The sequence below is a fragment of the Sinohyriopsis cumingii genome, chromosome 14 (assembly GCF_028554795.1).
Source record: "Sinohyriopsis cumingii isolate HCF-2022 chromosome 14, ASM2855479v2, whole genome shotgun sequence".
NCBI classification, from domain to species: Eukaryota; Metazoa; Mollusca; class Bivalvia; order Unionida; family Unionidae; genus Sinohyriopsis; species Sinohyriopsis cumingii.
This window is the reverse complement of record NC_142974.1, coordinates 61,124,853-61,141,758: the sequence shown is the minus strand read 5'-3', so window position 1 is coordinate 61,141,758 and position 16,906 is coordinate 61,124,853.

Below are 16,906 nucleotides of genomic sequence, written 5' to 3'. Positions count from 1 at the left end.
TACAGCATCAGATCTAGATAGGATAACCTGAATATGTGACATATATTAAAATTTGACATACTTGTATTCTTAATGCAGAATTCCAATCTGTTCGCAAAGTAATAACTTGGAAAATGCTAAATTTTAAAAAAAGTTGCTGGTAAGAGCTCAAGTTAAACATACTATAAATAGTAGTTTGGAATGTGTAATAGCAAGCCATACTAGTTCCTTATGCTGTATCTTAATTTTGATTTCTTTTTTAGAACGCAGTCCACGAGGCATATGTCAAAGGACTTGACATGGGCATGGCATGGTAGTTTGACAAAAAAGAGGTAAATATGCAGAAGACAAATTCTTCAAACATGATTCGAACATAGCATTCCATTTAGAATGTGCACTAATTTACATTCCATTTCGGAAATTTGCATGTATCTGTTGTACCAGTTTCCTTCCACTGTACTTGCAGGGCCCGTGCCACTTTGTTAATTACTTTAGTTTTTTATAAGAAAAATATTTATAACATTTTTTATACTGCTTTAGCATAAAGACTTGATTTTCTCATGCCTGTCTATTTGTCGTGTACGCTACTGAGCATGATTGCTCAAAAGCTGCTTAACACAAAGAAATTTGGAAGCTATATTGGTTTGCATTTGAAGATGACCTAATTAAATTTTCAGGTCATATAATAACAATTTTTCATTTATTTAAGTGCATTGTTTTACATGAAGCTTATAAAGAAAACCTTGATATCACAAATGTTCCAAAATCACTGAACATAGTCAAAGTAAATTCAATATATATGTTTATATGTAGATGACCCAATTGATGACAAAGCATGAGAAAACAATATGATATATGTCATGTTACAAATATATGTATTCCGTATAAAACCTGATCAGGGGACCCCCATTTGGATCAGTGGTCTAATGCGTTCGCCAGTAATGAATACTGCTATCTCACCTTTGTGTGGGTTCTGCCAATTTAGGTATGTGAGAAAGCTTGCCAGTAGCTTCCCGTGGGTCAGTGGTTCTACATAGTTTTCCCAAGATTTTTCCTCCACCAGTTGTACTGTATGCCATGTGTAGCCTATCATTTGCTGGAAAATGCCACTAAACTCACGAAACCCCTTTAATTCTGATTACTCAACTGGGCTAGCAATTAAGGGGAAAGAAAAAATACAACCATTAAATACCAATCTCCCCGCAATTAGACCGAAACGTTAAGGTAAATCTTATTTGAAACTCATTTGGGTGTAAATGGCTACCATTTGCTACCAATGTGAATTTCACCCTCTATATATATATATATATCTATATATATATATCTATATATATCTATATATATATACATATATATATATATATATATATATATATATATATATATATATATATATATATATATATATATATATATATATATATATATATATATATATATATATATATATATATATATATATATATATATATATATATATATATATATATATATATATATATATATATATATAAGGCTTTAGTTTTATATTCTGCTTCTCCAGTGAGAGTTTTCGTTCGTGTTAAAACCTTACCTTCTACCTGATCCATTTTTTTTTCGGGGCAATAGGTCCATGGCTGAGTAGATAAGGGTGTAAGTTTACAAGACCAGGCAATGAATGATGTTATACGTCATAAGCAACATTTTTCTTAGTTATAATGTAACATAAATCCAAAAGAAGACTCACTGCTTTGGACAAGAAAGAAACTTGGAGTGTGGTAAAAAAGGCAAAAGTAAGGAAGGTGCTGGGCAAGAACTACATGAATTTAGATGAAGAAGGGAAAGATGATGGGCTGATTGCCCACCCGCCGTCATGGGAATCGGATCCTAACAAAGAAGGAAGGAAACATTGGACAAGAAATACATGTATATATGTTTGTCAAGGAGCATGTGGCTTCTGTTAAAAAGAGCGTGGGGCATCAAAAATGTCAAAGACACTCCTGATGTCCCAGAGGAGTCAAAGTGGATAATCCAGGATTGCCTCTAGGATGTGCAAATGTGAAAATTCTCCCCCCAGATTTAAGATTTATATGTCGGCACAATCGTGCAAAAAATAAGAATTGTGCGCTTTTTTTTGGTGAAGAATGTCTATTTTGATACATGTATACTTGTAAAAACCCCAGTTGTCACTTTCAACGGATATGTTGTCCCTGTGTAGTTGTGATATATGTCACATATTTCCTGTGTCGCATGTGCTCAGTTCTGATTGGTTACTAAGAACGGCCAGGAGAGCACATGTTGGAAGCAATAGGAACATACTCTGAATTTCCTGTCAATTCGACAAAGACCTATTTCTCCACCTGACCGAAATTGCCTATCGATGTTAGAATCTGAGGTTAGCTTGGCAGGACAATGTATAAAATAGCAAAGACATTTGAAACTCGATACTTTTTCATTATTTTATCACTAATACTTATAATGAGAGTCAGAGCGCAGATTTTTCTGTCAATAGGCACAGCAACAGAGAACGAACACATCCTCGTATCAGATGATACTAAAGATGGCTGTGCTGAAACAAATGTGTCCTTTCAATGTCAAAATTCAAATTGTAATTTAGACTGGAAAAAATGACCTGATTGGAAACAAATCAGACGCCTTCCAATTGGTGTGTACAAACCGTCGAAGAAAATTCCTTCATACTTGGAATTGCTACTTTCAGGACATCAGCCCCGACAGACATTACATTCAGCTCACAAACAGACAATTCAGGATTTGAAACGAAGTGACACACAGCAAATATGTGACACTGTTTTTTGAAGATATAAAAATGGACAGAGGAGTGACATAGTATGCTGTGCATGGTTTGATAATGTAATGGTCAGTGTGCAGAGAAAATACTGTTCTTATAAAACATGATTTTGGTGTCAATGTTATACTGTAATTTAATATACCTAACACAATATGCATTTAGTGTTATATTGTAATATTCAGAACATATATGCATTTAACACACTTTTTATGCTTGCTATTTGTCTGTTTAAAATGCTAGGTCCCCCTTGTCGTTATGTTGTTTCTTCCCCCTCCCTTTTCCAGATTTAGTGGGGGCATGTGCAACCTAGTAATCACCAAAAAGCCTCCAGGAGTATGACGAAAACAATACTGAGTAGGAATCTGCTGAACATCAGACAGAAGGTGGGGAGGGAGATTTTATCTCACAGAATTATGCAGTACATTAACCATTGAATGAAGAAAACTAAATCTGACTTTTTTGCATCCATGATAATTAATTATTTGATTTCATGTAACTTACTTAAAAGTCATAAACTTCTTGCTTGCATATTTTTGGATTTGCCTGATAAATGTACTTGTATCATTGTTGCACCTTGTTTGAGCTGTAAAGTGAACAATGTACGTACATCTGACCCGCTTTAATGATCATGATATGGGGATTTGTTAAATTTAGGGGAGCACTGGCTTTTTCGGGTATGAACATTGCTTACTCAAGGTGCAAGCTAGTTTTACACTCATATTGCTCACAGTGGGTGGATTTGTTTCTCTCTTTCTCTTTACCCATCATTTGAACATTGTTAGCATGATTACGCAAAACCCACTTGACTTTGGCGAATTGGTATAATTCATATGGCATATTTTGATGCATGTATAGAAGACTGGGTAAGATTGTCAGGTTATTGTAACATTTCTTTACATTTTCAACCGAATTTAGATTTTTTAAAATACTTTTTTATATTTAATGGAACCATTCTTAGAACGATTCTACATAACAGTACTTAATGGTGACACATTAAACTTGTTAGGCATTTCTGTACGCATATGCACATGCTAACATTTTTTTAATGTTATTAGGGCGTTATGTCAAACGTTTGAGTTTTTAGGACCGGCTTTTTACTGCAGTTGGGAGAGGGGGCGGACATGTTGTATAAAGACAAAGATAGTTTAATTTCTCTCAATCAAGACTGTTTTATATTTCCTGTTTTAGTTCTCTCTCTTTATAGTAATATTCGGGTCCATCCATACAGCACAATCTGATTAGGACAACTCAGGGCATTTTGCTAATTGATATCAATTTGTGCAGTTGTAAAAGAAAAATGTGCAGTTATAAAATATTGTTTTGTGTAGGTGTACACTATGCAAATTATCATAAACTGAGTAATTTGTGCAGTTGTAAACATTCCATCAAAAATGACCCGGCACAACTAGTCCCAGAGTTTAGGATGGATTGCCATTAACGTTGGTAAATAGTATGGTCATGACCTGAAGATATACACGTATCAACAAATCACTTTGCTACCCCGTTGTTTTATCATCGGAGTTACTATTTTTTCTTACTGTTGAATGCAGTGCATGACGGAAACTTTCATTGTAATTTAAATGCAATTGTCTTGCATTTTTTAAAGTTTTTTTTTAATGGATTGTGTTAAACTTAGTACATACTATGGTTATATTTAAATATGTGCATATGTTGACAAATTCTTGGGCTTAATTTTTGGAGGAGTTATTGTCCTTCTTGACTTTCAGCTTGACGCAGTGTATGTCAGAATTTTGTGAATGAAAATACTCCTGCAGTCTTTTTTTGAATTGCTGTAAAACTAGACATGTAACAGGGTCATACTCTGACGATATACATGTTGACCAATCATTGTATTGACACAATTTTCACAAGAGTTGTGCTCTGCTTTTTTGCTATAGACATTTCCATCATGTGCTAGGAATAGGATGCAGATGAGATGAGTATATTTCTGTGAGCAATGTAGTCACCATTTCTAAGGTTTATGTCATAAGTAGAGTGGGTATTGCAGAACTATTTGGTTATAATGGACCGCAACATAGTTGAATGTAAATTAAATACACCGTGAGAAGTAATGTAATCATTTTGTACTTGAATCAGAAAATTAAAATAATAATGTAGCTGATCTAATAAAAGGGACCCATTCCTTTATTATTATGTGATCCTTTTACGGCATAGATTTTTTGTTTCTTCAGAACTAATGGTTGGAAATGTATTTACATTTTGTTAAAGGTTTTAACACAAAATAAAGCTTTAGACAGCACAACACAGTTATTTTCTGTCATATGAAACATCGGGTGTTCTGTCAATGGGAAAAAAGTATATGATCAATCATGTTTTCTGCTTTTCTTGGTTGCATCATTTAAAAACTATTTTACTGCTCACAGATTTTAGTATGTTGGTAATGGAACTGCTGCACTATTTCACTTTGAAAATTGTATACCATTTTACATATAATATACATTTCCATACAAATGTAGAGTCTCGTTTTATTTATCTGGGACAAGCCACTGAAATTAAATATTTTATTAAGGCAATTGCTGTATAAATGGATAAATGCATGCGTTATTATTAATCAGTCATGTACATTTGAAGCATATTATAAGGCAATTGTCAGATAAATAGAGGTTGGATAACCATGATGTGATTGTATATCTAGTTGTCCGTTACACATGTCATTATTGTTGAATTATTGAGAACATTAATGTTGTAATAAAGGATGATGCTGATAGCTTGTTCTTTTTTGAGTGTGTTCTTTACACTTTACGCTTACCTGTCCTATAAACCCGTATTATGATGCAGTAAAACATGTTACCAAGGTTACAGTAGTGAAAAGACAGCTCCATGTGCATGAAGGTTTCCTGATTTACAAATTCTTCATACATCAGATTACCATCATTTTTGTGCACTTGACAGCTGGTATACATAGCGATATGGTGGTGTTGGTTGCGATGGAGATTATGAAACCATCAAACCCGAATCTTAACCAATGCTAGAACGGAGGATTGAACCCAGACTCGCTGGCGAAAAGTGTTTAATGTGTAATGTAAACCCTTGTTGCATTACTTAACAAACAATATATATTCTCATGCAAATCAAAGTTGATATTATCAAAAGTACCAGTAAAGACTGATAAAATATAGTACTTTCTATAACTTTAAGTTTTTTACAGGTAGCTACTGACTACTGTAGAGGTACATTGCAGTATATACTAATTAATGTAAAGACATGTAATGTGAAACTTTAATGAGACTTTATGACTTAAATTCGTTCTTTTTTTTTACATTTTAAGAAATGGAAATGGTTCCCTTTAATTGCTTAATGGAACAATTTACTACCTCTTTACAAACTAAAATATCTTCTCTCATACACCTTTTTCCATTGGTAAAGTAGACCATTTATTTACATTTTAGGACCGTAACATTTTTTGTAAATATCATCTTTAATACCTTTAACTTTTTCTTAAAATTTGTGTTAAAGTTAAGTAAAGATCAAGCAAAGTTTGTCTTTCTTCATCTTTTAAGTGCTAGTAAAGATATTTTTCAAGCAGTGAATGTGTTTTTTCCCGTGATTAATAAGATTATAGCATGCACATACTTCCAACAAAAGTTTTGTCTAATCTTAAACACTATTGGCATTTAATGCAAGGTACGCATAGACGATGATTAGATCAAAACATCGTAGCAAAAATGTATCTGTACATATTATTTCTACATCTTAAGATCTCGAATAAAACGATATTAAATAGGTACATAGCGGCTCTGCTAGTACAGGAAAAGATATATTCATAATTTAAAGATAACCTTTGCATATTTCTCAGATAAATGTATCACAAATAAACATTTAAATAAACGTATGAAGACATAGTAGTGTCATTGACATTGTAAATGCGCTACTGGGTGGTCTAGTTGATTGGCGGATTGTACCTTTTCTACAAGGTGTCCGCTTTATTTTTATCTAGTTAGGAAACGATCGCCATCGGTGTTATTGCCCGGATCAAGTCAATATTAATATAAAGTGTGAAACTTAAAGGTGGAAGAAATATAGAATGGATTGTAACGTCTACTTGTTTGGCATGAAGATGTCCGGCAATACATTCTAAAGTGTATAGCAAGCATCGGTAACCTCAACGTTATATAAGTTATTCGTCAGATAGCATCACTAAGTGGAAACAACCATTTTTGAATGTTTTCCATGTAATGCTCACATGTATAGATTTAGATAACTACGTCATCGCTAAACAATCACACTTACATATAAAACATATACCTGTCTCTATGGATTTCGTACGTACAATCGTGATGAAGAGTACATCATGTGAACTTGATCCAATTCCAACATCACTGCTGCTTAGAAGAGGTTGTTCTATCCCAGTTTGTATCTCGTCTAAATTCAAACAGTCTTTTTAGCAATGTACAATCTGCATATTGCCCTTGCCACAGTACTGCAACTACTCTTCTAAAAGTAGTTAATGACATTCTATCTGCATTGGATAGCGGAAAGATTACAGTCCTCACCGTCCTTGATTTGTCTGCAGCATTTGACACAATAAACCATGGTATATTACTTCACCGTCTCCAGCATGTTTTTGGCATTCATGCTACAGCCTTACTGTGGTTTAAGTCCTACTTAGTCAACAGGACACAAATTGTATCTGCAAATGGAATAGACTAACACCCAGTTGATCTATGTTGTGGTGTTCCACAGGGATCTGTTCTTGGACCTGTTCCCTTCATTCTCTACACTCAGTCGCTCTCCAGTGTCATCGATCATAATCCACTGCCTCATCAATTGTACGCTGATGACACGCAAATATACAAATCTAGCCACCCAACTGAAGTTGATACTACCATCCTAGGTATAGAGAGGTGCATTTCTGATGTGAAATCATGGATGATTTGTAACAAGCTGCAGATGAATGATGCTAAAACTGAGGCCATTCTGATCACAACACATCGACTTTCTCATTCACATCCTTTACCTAAAACAATAAATATCAGCATCGCCAACATTAAATTGACACAATCAGTACGGAATGTACGTGTTACTCTGGACAGTACTCTCACATTGCACCAACATGTCATGAACATATGCAAGGCTGCATATCTTGAGCTGAGATGCATCAGCTCAATTCGCAAATATCTTTCAGCTGATGCAACTAAAACACTTGCGTGTTCATTAGTAGTTTCAAGACTTGAATATTGTAACTCAATTCTGTCTGGTTCATCTCAATATCTGCTCCAGAAACTTCAAAATGTTCAAAACACAGCTGCTCGGATCATACTTAGAGTACCACGATCAGAGCACACCTCCCCTGTGCTTTGTACCCTATACTGGCTATCCATTCGATCCAGAATCAAACCCAAAATTTGTTCTCTGTGCTACATTTCACTGTCGGACTCTAGTCCAACATACCTATCTGACCTCACCCATGTATATACACCAGCAAGATACTTACGCTCCTCTTCTGACAATCGTATACTCATTATTCCAAGTATGAAAACAAAGTCATATGGACAGCGTTCTTTTGCATACAAGGGCCCAGCAACGTGGAATGAATGGCCCACTGAACATAGACACAAAGACACTGTGATCATATTCAAGAGGGCTCTCAAACTCACTTATTTCGACAGCAAGAACAAACTTAAAGACCTAATATTGTTTCCTACCTGAAATATTATCAGCATGTTTTTGATTTTTTACATCTTTTTTCTGATTTCATGTTGTTTGTTTTTGTAATAATATTATTATGTTTCTTATCTTATAGGTGTTGTCTAAAGTTGTAAAGCGCTTAGAGCTTCTAAAGATTAGGCTCTATATGAAGTCCTCATTATTATTGTTATTATTATTATTATTATTATTATTATTATTATTATTATTATTGCTATTATTATTATTATTATTATTATTATTATTATTATTATTATTATTATTATTATTATTTATTATTATTATTATTATTATTATTATTATTATTATTATTATTATTATTTTTATTATTATTAAACACCTGAATTTTAACAAAGAATCTTCGTTGTAGAATAGCATATCTCGAGTTGCAAACGCTGGAGTTTTTTGTTAAATGATTCAAATATTCAGGAATCCTCTTAAAAATTCAAACCAAGTGACATATTCCGCACATCCAATTTTGAAAATGTAACCATGTATTCATTACATTGGAAATGGATCGTTTTGGTGTTATTGTGCACGTTTGTATGGTCAGCACATACGCGGCAGGCTTACCTGGTAATGACGTAATAATAAATGGTGAAGAACGGTCATTTCGTTTACTTATTTCAATAACATGAATCTTTATCCAAGTACTGAATTTCATGTTTTAAACATTCCTGCTTGAGGGGAATGATCAGGTAAAGATATTGTTGTGTAGATTGAAAATCAACAATGTAAGTGTGATGATAAAGCATTTTTTGTCATCATAATCATATGATTGGTGGATTAGTTCTTCTATCCTGTTTTTGTAGATGAGGAGATTTCTTGTACATGTTGTGTAATAATTATGATTATGGAAGTGTTGTGAAACTGGAATTAATAGAGTCCAGCTGCATTCAACTTTTTACATTCTCACTCTGTGGGACAGATACATGTCAATTGACTGAATAATTCAGTTGTCTTCTCTATCAAAACTACCCCTTCTAACATATTGTAAGATAAAGTTGTAACCTTTGATTTTATGGTTATGACATAAGTTATTTTTTTCACTTTATATTGGTCTTACCTAAGATCATACATGTAGTTGTGATACGAGTTTGTGATACGACTATTTCGGATACGATTTTAATTTGTAGTTGGAGAGCAAAAACATTATCTCAAGTCTGAACTCCTTTACGGTGTATCTATGTCGTACCCATAAATGCAATGCTTACTACATGGAGGGTAGCCAAATTTACAAGGATTTGATAGCTCATGTGGCGATGCTTACCAGCAGGTACATCGTTTGGGCACCCATTACACAAAGTAACAAATCGGAACGTATGAGAGATCAGTTTCGAATAATAAGGATCGTGTCAACGGGTGATACATTTTTAACCCTAATGATAACAGAGAGAATGAACAGTAAAAGTATCATTACTATTATCAATACTACTGAGAGATGAAATCAATGATATTAGAGCCCTCATCAAAAACTGAGCAGGTAAATGTATGAACCAAAGGAATAAACATTCCGATGACCATCTCTCTCAACAACACAATTTGATTGTGTGCGGGCAACTGCCAAAAGAGAAATACACGTCTGTACTATCATATTTTCCATCCAAAGAGAGCCTGTACTATTACAGTTGACATGCAATTAGCTTATATACAGCTATGTCACTGCCAAGTGAAAAATCAATACCTGATATCGGTACAGATACACCTGTACAACAGTCAAGGGTCTGGTACAATGTCAAATTAAAACAACTGTAAGATTAGAACAGCCACAGTCTACTTTCCTGAATAGGATTATTTTCACTACAATACTTGTGTGACCGCTTTTCCAGTAACCTTAGGTTTTGCATGTCTCCGTTGATGGTGATGCAAATCAAGCCAAATTTGACGCCCGTTCCTTCTCATTTGACGCAACAGTAAAACAAAATACCTGCAGTAAAGGATGGGTATCTTTGTATTTAGGTTCTCCTAAACACCCATATATGTCCCTTAAAACAAACAATTTCCGTCATTATCGTCATTCTCCTGTCCAAGAACGAAAATGAACAAGATAAGGACAGTCTCGTGATCCGACAAAAACGCTTAACCAAGCATTGACGTCTACCTCTGAAAAGACACACCCGTCCAGAGAAAAAGAGGAGGCAGTAAAGGGAAGGATTTGTTGGCGGCATAAGACAGAATATTGTCACATTTTTGACGCTGCCATATTAAGAAAATAACAAGATATAAGGACACATGTCAAAACATAAACTTCATTGTATATTTTGCTCATAAACCAAAACAGATATCACCTAAAAGAAGTGCATACCAATCTCTTGTTAGAAAAGGAACGAAAAGGAAAGGACTTTTTCCTCGTGCAGCCAACCATTGGGACATTTTAACCGGCCTGTCCAAATCCACTCCACCCATGCAAAAACTGCTTATTCAAACAACCTCCAAGGACGTCATCGATATCGTGTGTGAATGTTGTATGAATGCATTTCAAAACCACGCAACCTATGTCTAAACCCCAGAAAGAATGCTTAGCAAAACATCGGCACATTCTTCACCAAATGATCCAAAAGATAATCTCCATTCGACAAAAGAAAAATAAGTTCGATGCCACGCAGAGGCCTTTTTCCCATGTTAGGACCATTGCTGAAAGGTGCAACGGGAACAATAGAAGGACTCTTGCTGAAACGAGGATTATGGACGACGTGAGGACTCCTGGGATAAGGTCTAAGAGGCTCAAATGGCTGTCTGGAATCATATGATCACCATTGAAATCCGATGGAAACTGACTTTAGTGCTTTTCAGACGGTGGATGGAATATCATCGTTGGCAACAACAGCGGACCACGCATTTACCTCCCAGTCATCATTTGACAAAATGTCCCAGTTGCAAAAAGAATTGCAATTGTTCATGGATCGAAACAATTTGTCAGAAACGAAACATCTAAACCTTTACGGACAATTGTTTCAGCGACTTCAACTTTTTTTTTTACCAGAAAGCTTTCAAAGAAACAGCTCAGCCAACTCTGAAACATGTTAAGACCCTGATGAAAAGGTAATTTCCACCACCTTCACCACCACCTTTGCTTCCAGTGACCAAGACAGACGCAGCACCACAGAGGTCTGATGAAGAAGAGGCTGGATACGTCTCTCAAACGCCGACATCACATTCTCAAATACATTGACGTTTTACCGCACTTGGCTGAAGTGAACAACCAATCATACCATCGAATTATAGGATGCTCCCCAAAGAAGTGACTCCAGACAACGAAGTAATCATTTGTTGAGCGCTTGTTTTGATGCGTGTCCGACTATGGCTGTCCACAAGAAAAATGAAGTGTTGCTATCAGGATTTTAGGTGCGCATAAGCAAAAACCAAACGCACCTTCGACAAAGGCTACTTACCCAACTGGACACAATAATTGTTTCCTGTCAGAGAATGAGTTCTTGGTCGTCATCCAGCCGTCTATACATTGGAAGACATGAACGGGAAAGTGTTAAAAGGAACGTTTTATTTGCCCGAGTTATAACGCGTGACCAAATATTAGACGAATTGCACGACATCGAAATAATTCATGAACAAAGAACCCGTAAAGTGGGAAAACGACGTGTCAAAGAAGTCAAAGTACGATGTAAAGGATATCCTCCTAGTTTTGATTCATCGACTATATAAATAAGTGACCATCATACCCATCAACACAGCCTCAACCACTACCACAGTGACCGCTCCTTCAATCAGTTCTGCTGTGCAAAATCTTTAAAAGGCACCCATTTGGGTGTGGTGGGGAGACCATGTGCCTAAAACGCAAATCGTCTGTTTCCGCCAAATCTTTGTGGTATATAGTTTCATCGATGCTGCCATTTCCAAATTGAGTTTGCAACAAGGAGACAAAACTGTTGATCATTTTACCGAGCAGCTGCGTTAATTACCTTCTTCCGCACGGTCAAAACGGAAGCCTTCAGTCCAACGTCAGTCATTATTCCAACAGTCACCACCCCAACAACCACCACAACTGCAATCCTCTTTTATTCACTCCTCTGGCGTCGAGTGACTCCACTGACAGCAGATCTCTGGAATTATGAATATCAATCAATTTTACTTACAGTTACCAATGGAGGTGTTTTCCAACCACACTTTATACCGTCTCACGGCCAAATTTCCTCAGGCCATCCAATTAGATCAAGAAGCCCATTGGAAAGTGGCGTTGGCCGAATTCATTCACCGTACACAAATCAAAAACATCGTCGAAAATCGTAGTTCATGACGAACAAGTGCAAGAAACCAAACTTAAATGGCACACCTATCATGTTTAAAACGAATTTTGTACACACATCCTCACTATATACCCGTCAGTAAGTCGTATTTCGACATTGTCAACATTGATGTAAAATGAGATCTGGGATAACATATCCAATTCATCAAAGCGAAAGGCAAAGTGACAGTCCAGTTTCGAAAACGATTCTCTAGCACTTTGCAAGTCATGTATCCAGTGTATCGAGGAGTCGCTCGATCGCCAGGACATAGTTTAGGAGATATGTTGAAATCGGCCTTTGATTCTGTGCCCCCTGTCTTGAAACCGATGGTGATACAAGGAAAGATGTCGCATTGACGCAAGGCAAATAATTTATACCAATGTCATCATGGACAATACAAACCCCAAATAAGCTTTATTAAAAGCAGTCAAAATTATCTTGTTTCATTCAACAAAGACATTTAGGGTCGATGCTGCCGAGCTTCCATGACGCAACAGCAAGAAAAAGGCAGAAAGAGACGATGAAGACATCCCTTCAGAAGCATTCACATCCCCAGAGCTAGAAAGAAAAAAGAACATAAATTCTGTCTGAGACTTAGAGGTTTCTGATTTTTTTTTTAAAGACACTTAGAAAAAAGAAAGAAAATGATGCACCGAAAGTTTTGTTCCTGTTCCAAGTCGGAATTTAATATGTTTGACATGCCACCCACCATGAAGACGATGCAATAATCTCCATGGGTAGAATTTCATCCCATGTCCTCAATGACGGATTCAGCTCCCATCGAATTTGAAATCAAAACGAAAGCCAGAAGATTACATCGATCTGAATAGTCATTACTTGTACCTGAAAGTTATAGTGGTTGTTGCATCGGTGGACGGTCCCAATCTAACGAATACGGATAATGTAACCCCCTTTAACAATTCCATCCACTCCTTGTTTAGTATAGTGTATTTACTTGATTTTCACTCACTGGTCAATAATAGCATGGATACGCATCCTTACCAAGCGTACCTGGAAAATCTCTTACGGAACAGAAGCCACGAACATCTATCTAGATTCCTGCGTGGTATGGAAACCTGATACGAATGACAAATTCAATGATTAGATAACGACAATACCGGATTTATGAAACGTCAAAAGAAAATCAAAATAAGCCGTAGTTTATAACTAGTGTATCGTTTGCATTTGAACATGTGGTTACAAATAAGTATTTGCTGAACGGCCTGCATGTACGCATCAGAATGAATATCAGCAGTACCGCTTTCCTTTTCGTAGATGATGCTGCCCATTACAAAACCATCATCAAATAAGCCAGACTTTACGTTTTGAAGTGTTACCTAATGTGGGAAACAAAGTCAGTCACAGTTTGAGCAGAACTAAAGCTAAATGTACGATACCACGCATAGAAGTGAAACTTTTCACTATTGCCAATGGATTCCGATATAAGATCGAAGATCATCTGTTCCAAGGAGAGTTACCGAAACATGTAATCATTGTTGTCGTCAACAATGCAGCTTTCAACGGTACCAGGATTGGTAATCCTGTCTGACTTAAGTACTACATCGGTTCCAAAATCGAAGTCAGTCGCGATTGCAAAACCTTGTGTACCAGAGATACTGAACCTGACTTTAGTGACGAGAAGAAGAATTACTTGAGATCGTACTCATCCATGTACAAAGCCATCGGACACATAGTGACCAACACCTGCCATCGCCATTTTGTACGAGGATTATGAAGGAGGTTACGCTTTATGTGTTTTTCATGAATAAAATCCGGCCATATTAGTGTGCAAGTTTACTTGGCTACACTTCTAACCGAGACGACGAACGTCATGTTGTATGCCGAATTCAACAATACGATAGAGATTAACAGTTTGAGAGAAGTAATTCTAGACTATTAGATGCTATGGAATTCGCGTTTCCCTCTTTTGAATGATGGATACTCTTCGAATGTAGAATGGGGGGATATCGTGGAAGTAGTGGGACACAAAGGAGCCGTGGGGACATATTGATGAGGTCCAGATGGCCAGAACAAGAACAAAATTTAGTCTCCTGTCTAAGCAAACACCTGGCAGAATAAATTACTGAATTGATCAAGAAATATTGTTATGGCTGTCAAAACGATCATCTCAGTCAAATCCAACACGATACATATCTGATGATGAGTCAAGAATAAAATTGGACTAGTATCTGTAGGACGCTTTGGTCTCATCTCGAAAGTAGCAGTGTTTTATCAGTGGTATAAAGACTAGTTTGATCAGTCCACTTATCGATTGATTGATCGAAGCTGTCTTGGCTCAGAGTAGGGAGACGAGGCGAATAAACGGTTTCTTGCCAGAAATATTCAAACAGAAAGATCGAAATGAATTGATGATTTTCATTACCTGTGAGAAACACGAAGAAAAAACCGAAACGAAAATGGATACCTGGGAACTTTATTACCTCTTGAATAACAGTTCGTACACTGCTTCATAGAATCATGTTGTGTGTGCTAACGATGAACTGCCTCACCGCAATACTTAAGACCATCAAGATTTTGCCATCCACACGGACGACAGTCATCTCACAGGAACCCACTGGGTGGCTGTCTCCTTTGTGTTGAGAATTTTGATTCGCATAGATTGCCGTCTTTGGAAGACGATATCATTGACTTTATGAGAAGAAATGCCCAGACGACACGATTCAATATTGTGAAATTACAATGCTCAGATTCGATGGTGTGTGGACTGTGTTGTGTGTATGGTTATCCCTTAGAACATTGAGTGACTTATTATGATCCTGACTCTTCTAGGAAAGATGAAAAGGTAGATCAATGTTTTTGTGATCATTATGGATATATCTTATCTTTAGCTAGTAAACGTAGTGCACATCAATGGCCTAATGACTTTCATTTATGGAAGTCTGACTTAACTTCACAACGTTGCCAAAGTTGTCAAAAACAATTTTCATTTGAAAAATAAAATTGTTTTTTTGATATTATTTGATTGTTAATGGTTGTGGTTGGAATAAAAACATGTTCTGTTTCGAACATAAATGGGTCTGTCGTTTGTTTCCAAATATTTTGTGACTATATATGCTCTTTAACATCTCTCTATATCTCACCCTAAGTTAAGCTCTATAGCGTTTCGACCCTACACATTTGACGCGATGTTTCCTATCGCGTCCGCGCTTTAGCTAAACAAATAGCGGACAGTCTTCATTCTGGCCATCCATTGTTGACTCGTCAGCCAATGAAGATGTTGTCTAATTTAGCTAAACTAAAAAAGCCTATGTGAATTAGCATTTTGTCAGTGAAAGCTTGATAACCAAGACTGAAGAGATAGAAAACATCAGATCGTTGAAAGTGATCGATTACCTGATAAAAGGTGTCTTCAGATATAAAATCGAGGAGCCTGATGAGTGGACGGATAAGTATTGACTTCAGAAGCAGAGAGAGCAGGAGCAGCAACAGCAGGAGCCAGAGAGAGGACTTGTGAACTGACATGTTGGCAATAACGAATTATCCTTCTCTTTCCCAAAAAGAAGACCCTATCCTGTGTGAAAGCGTTCAGCCAGACGGGGACGCAACATTAGACGATCAAATATTGTCCTACTCCATGTTAACAAAATATCTCTTCTCAGGGCTACCCTAATACTTTAGAAAAGAGATACTAGGAAATTTGGCAATCATACAATTGTATGTGTCTATAATTACATCGTTTCTCTGTTTTGTGCGAAATAGATAGAAATGTGAGTCTAAGCACTTCGTTTTGGTTCCCTGTCTTGCCATATGGTGTGTGTTTGTAGTTAGTTATTGTAAGTAAACCAGTGAAGGTGAGTGTTTCTTTTAGGTCCGCGCGTTGCATGTCTTTCTGGGTGATGATAGGGACCTTGTGAGTTTTTTATATCGGGAATGTTTTCCTTCGCGCCCGTGTTTTCAGAAATATAAAACGAAGCTAACGTCAGTCTGGTTATCAAGCGGCGATCAGTCAAATGCATTGATCATGAGCAACAGACTTGCCAATTCGTTGGAACTCCAACTGCACCTGAAGTATGCCAGGCGCATTTTATATGAGCTTGCTATAGAGGCCATATCCTTAGAAGCCAGATTGGAAGAAGAGGAACATCAGGAGAAAAAAAGAATGGAAGAGGAGGAAAATAATTATGCCTCACTTCATGCTAAAGCCTCTATGTGAGTTTAAGACTGAGGTGAGAACACCCCCCAAGGCCAGTGTCAGCACCACAACCTCTAC